This window comes from Amblyomma mixtum, chromosome 3, assembly GCF_055824585.1.
Source record: "Amblyomma mixtum isolate Tamu chromosome 3, ASM5582458v1, whole genome shotgun sequence".
Lineage (NCBI taxonomy): Eukaryota > Metazoa > Arthropoda > Arachnida > Ixodida > Ixodidae > Amblyomma > Amblyomma mixtum.
The window spans coordinates 344352145-344357723 of NC_143014.1; positions in this window are offsets into that span (position 1 = coordinate 344352145).

The following is a 5579-nucleotide window of genomic DNA, read 5'->3' on the forward strand; positions in this document are numbered from 1 at the left end:
TCAGACTTTTTTCTCCTGAGATAGCTTGCCGGTATCCTGTCGAACGATCGTACCGCCTACTTCTGCTGTGCACTCCCCAATGATAACCATGACATTATTTTAGGTTGCTCGAACTTTAAGATCATCTTCGTAAGTTAGAGCGGAATATCTGTTGTGCAGCGATATCCTGCTATCCTTTCTTGCTGTCGCTCCCCTCTATACTTCTCCTCACTATCCTCTCTCTTTCCCTTTCATTTCCACCGTTTGCAGCTCGGCTGCTTAAGGTATTAGATAGCAATTGCCGCGGCCGGCAACACTCTTTTGCTTCAGTTTTTTATTTTTATATTTAAAATAAACCACTACAAGCACCACCATATCCTGGATACCTCTAGTTTCCTTCTTACCTCTAACTCGTTAATGGGCCTTCGCTTCACTGATTTCTTCTATTCCCCCTTCAGGTCTCAGCTAATTCGAGACCTTACCATTCTGTGATCGCTACATCGCACCTTCCCGAGCACCACACATTCTCTATGATGCCAGGGTGAGCGCATAGTGTAAAATATATTTCATTTTTACTCTACAATGGGGGCTCTTCCGCGTGCACTTCCTGTTCTTACCTTTCAGGAAGAAGGTATTGATGATCTGTAAGTTATTTCTACCGGCGAACTCTACTAATAACTCTCCAATGCTATTCGTGGAGGCTATACCATAGTCGCCTACCGCCTGGTTTACGGCCTGCTTCTTGCATACTTTCGCACTGAAGTCACACATTAGTACTGTGTACTGTGATTTTACTTTGTTCATTGCCGATGCCACGTCTTCATAGAATCTTTGAACAATATGGTCGTCACGGATGGATGTAAGCGCGTAGTCCTGCACCACCTTCAGCTTTTACCCCTCATTACGCCTAATTGCGATAGCTGCCATTCTCTCGGTAATATAGTACAACTCCTCCATTTTGCCAGCAATATCCTGGTTGTTTAGAAATCTCACATCTAGTTCTTGTCTGTCCGGTAATCCGCGATTGCCCAATACATGCCCGCCGCATAGTACTGTATTCGACTAACTATTCCGCACACACTATTCCGCCATGCAGACACACATTCTCACAACCGATCACAAGTGGTGTTAAACTGAAACACACACTCGTTGTCGTGCTGTGCTGGAGTGGCAAATACAACACACAGTTGCTCAGTGCATTGCTCATCGTCGTCTTCCCCATGTACTATGGGGTTTCGAAAAGAACAGGCAGATATGTGAGGAAAAACCGGCTGCCTGTTGTGTTCTCCACCATTTACTTTCGATTTAGGTACAAAACGGCTGACATCCTAAAATCTTTCTGAATTCCATCTTCTGGCAATTCATGTTAAAATAATCTGTAATCGAAGCGTACTAAACAGTGCACGTATGCAGCCGTTTCCATTATTTACAATTAGTTACCGACCTACCAGTTTCCGATTTGTTCTTAATTTAAACCACTTAATCTGCAGTTCTTTTTTTCTCCTGAAAACGTTGTGCACCATCTTGTGGTCGCCTCCTGTGTCACGGCCACAGTGGATAAGCACCACTAAGTCCTCGTGGATAATAACAACAGCCGGCTAGTGTCATAACTATTCAAAAAAGTCTCAGCAAGTTATTTCTAAAGAATGAGCTATGAAACAGGTGGAAATGCTTCGTCTGCCGCTGCTGGTAAACGAGCTGACCGAGCAGAGGCTAAGGGCCGCCGCAGAGAGAACCCTGCCAGTGGTGGTGGTGAAAACATTTATTTAATCATAGAGAGAGGTGTTGGGGATCGTGACCTGAAGGGTCACGCCCTTACAGCCACTAGGTGGGATGCCTAGTCAGGCACACCATTGGCGTTTGCCGCAGCCCGGGCGCGCTGCGTTAAGGCCCTTTGGGCCTCGAGGGTGCAGCAACCAGACAGGGTCGCCTCCCAGTCCTCTGGGGTGGGGTTCGGGATAGGGGGTAGGAATGGGTTCTGCTGGCAGGCCCACACAATGTTGTAGGTGTCAGACACCTCCACACAGTGTGAGTACCGCCCGTCGAATTTAGGATCGAAATGCTGTAGAATTGCCGGGCACAACATCGTGTTAGTGAGCAGGCGCAGGAGTACCCGCTCGTTGACCTTCCCCAGCCCTTTGCATGGGGTGAGAAGAGTTTGGTGCGTGGATTTGTAATAATCGCATATTTCCTTTAAAGTGTAAATCGGATTGAAATGGAAGTCCTGGTCGGCGTCGGGTCCCGTGGGAAATGCGCGGAGAGAGAGCGCGCGTGCGGCGGCGTCGGCTGCCTCATTTCCGTGAACGCCTTGGTGACCTGGAGCCCAAACGATAGATCGGTGCGCGGGATCCGAGTCTCGGCTACAATTTTGGTAAATGCGATAAGGTAGGGGAATAACCCACCGTTGCGTGACGTTTCGACAAGCCCCTCGTGAGTCGGGGATTAAGTATTTGGAGGAGGTGTCAGAGGCTGCCAAAGCGATGGCAACCTCTTCTGCGTGAATTGCTGACTGGGCCTTGAAAGTAAGGGCGTCTACTGTTTTACCCTCGTGGACGACCGCGGCCGTATACCATCCCCTGGAGTACGAGCCGGACGCGTCCACGTAGAAGACTCCTGGTTTGCTCCGAAAATGGCGGTCCAAGGCTTCCGCCCGCGCCAGGCGTCTGCCATTATGATCCTCTTTGGACATATTGGTGGGGAGAGGCCGCACGTGGAGGGCGCGTCTCCAGTGTACGGGAAGGCGGCATCTCTCCTCTGTGAATTGAGTGTGCTGGATGTGAAGTCGGGATAAAAGGCGGCGACCCGACCGTGTCTTTGTGAGACGAGTGTATTGGTTGTTGAGGTGGGCCTCCCGAAGCTCCCTAAAAGTGTTCACCATCCCCAGTGCCATAAGGCGGCTGGTAGAGGTGGAAACTGGGAGGTCCAGCGCTCGTTTCATGATTTTGCGGAGGATGACCTCGAGGGAATCCTCCTCCTGTTTCCGCAGATGGAGGTAGGGAGTCGAATGCAAGATTCGACTGGTCACGAATGCGTTCGCCAGCCGCAAGGCGTCTTTGCATCGTAACCAACCGCGCTTGTTGGAAACCCGGCTGACCATGCGGCCCACCTGGTCCCCCACCTGCTAGATCTTGGCGAGTGTTGTGTCGCAGCGTCGCTGGTTGTGTATGAAAAGTCCAAGGACTCTGATTTCCTTCGCTTCGCGAATGGGACCGCTTTGCAGCGAGAGATTGATTTGGGTCGAGCAGGTGCGCGAGGGACGTAAATGCACGAATTCCGATTTCTGCGGGGAGCATTGCAGACCACAGTGTCGAGCATAGCGGTCCACTATGCTGGCGGCCGTTTGCAGGCTGGTCTCCATATCCCCCAGGCGTCCTTGCGTAGCCCAGATGGTGATGTCGTCGGCGTACAGCGCGTGTTGGACCCCTTCGACCGCACCCAGCAGGGCGGGTAGGCGCATCATGGCAATGTTGAATAGCAGAGGGGACAGCACCGCGCCTTGTGGAGTCCCCCTCGTGCCGAGCAGGAAAGGTCCGTGCTCTTCGTCCTGTATTCGGATGTCGGACAGTCTGTCCGTGAGAAATTGTTTAACGTAATTGAACGTATTGGTGCCGCAGTGAGTTTGACTCAAATGTGTGAGTATGACCTCGTGAGTTACGTTATCGAACCCTCCTTTCAGGTCGAGCGCAAGGACAATTTTATCGTTTTGGGGGTGTGTAATGGGGTTCAAGATTTCGCGGTCGAGTTGGAGCAGGACATCCTGTGTGGATCTATGTGGGCGAAATCCGAACATGATGTCCGCGAAGGTGTGTTGTTCGAGGTACTCGGACAGGCGATCCCGCACCATCGTCTCCATCAATTTTCCCACACACGAGGTGAGAGAGATGGGGCGGAGCTTGTCCGTGTCGATCGGTTCCCGGCCTTCGGGATGAAGGTGACAAGAGCCGTCTTCCAATCAATGGGGAGCGGGGTTTCCCCCGTCCAGATCGCATTGATGTATTCTAGAAGGCACTGGTACGCTGAATCAGGAAGGTTCGCCAAAAGTTTGACGGTGACCTTGTCCCGGCCTAGCGTGGTGCCCCTCTTCATTTTGGCCAGACCCGCCCGCAGGTCGCGAAGCTGGAAGGGCTTGTCCAACTCCGAGTTTTCCCTGCCGGCGTAGGAGTAGGCCGATCTGCGGGCGTCTGCGTTGTGCACAGGTAGCGATCCCGGAGCGCCTGTGCGAACTGCGTTGTATTTCCTTGGAATGCGTGCATGGCTTTGTGTAGTTGCTACTGCGTTTCTGTGCGGGGATGTGTTGGGTTGATGAGGGCTCAGAAGAGCCGCCACGTGTTGCGGCTCAACATCAACCTCGCCGCCGTGTTGCAGCGGTCTACCCAGTTGGAGTCAGCGAGTTGGGCCGCGTACTCTGCTGCCTGCCGGGTGAGGTCCGCAATGCGAGCTTTGAGCTTCTTGTTGTGTTTCTGGCGCTTCCAGCTTCTTTTTGTGTTTCTGGCGCTTCCAGAACCCTGCCGTTTGCGCCTCCGAAACGCAAGATCAGAGCCGCCGCAGAGAGCACACAGAAGTTCGTAGTGCAAAAGTGATGTTGGTTCATTCCAGAGGACCCTTGACTTCACCCCAAAAGAGTTTGAGCTGAAAATAAAGGAATTTTTGGAACTGTACACACTTACACACGTCTCTAAAGGGTTTTACCTAAGTATTGTTACGGGAATAAGCGCCCAGGGCACGGCGCATGCCGACCAACCGGCCTGCGCGGAAGATGGGGCGCGGGGAGCGCGCGGAGGAGCGAGCGCGCGCAGACGAGGATAAAGATTGGGGCCCGCCGGCGGTGTTCCTTCGGCTCTCCGACTGTGTGCTCTCCTCTGGGCAGGACCGTCGTCCCATTGCAGTATAGTGCAAAATCAAAACTTTTAAACCCGCACTCAAACATTGCTTTATTTGTTATCGTAATCGCCTCTAAAATGTTTATTTTCATTTATTTAATGCAGGTATTTACGGGGACAATCAGTTTCTCGCTGTGTCAGCGCTTGTTTTTTTTTTGTTTTTACGGGTGCAAAAGGATGTTTAAACACATGATCGTTCCTTTTAAAACTTACGGCACACAAATGAGGCCTCTATGACACAGGATAAAGAAAAAATGCCTAGCAAACATTGGCGCGCAACTAAGGGCTTAAAACTGAAGGCTTGAGTGCTCTCAACTTGCAACCAACAGGCCGCTGCGCTGCAATCTGCGCCCTTCAAATATTTTTCAGTGACAGTGACAGCAGTAGTTCGTATGCGAAAAAAAATGGGAAGGGCAGAAATTTCCTCACTTTGGGTGGATGCCTAAGCTCCGGGATTCAATAAATAAGCAACAGCTAGTTAAAATGAAGTGAGAGAAGCGCTCTAGTTGTAGAGTAAGGCTAGTGCGACCACCTATCTTTGATTACATCCAGACAGTGGAAGTTACAAAACCACTGTAGCCCAAGTTTATATCGATGGCCAAAGTGGAGGTAAGCTGCTGACCAAGCAATGAAGAAAATAGTCATAAAATTCAACACGAAAAAGAGTAGAACTACGTGTTATTATTAATGCTTGGATTCAACACACCTTGCCCTTTCCAG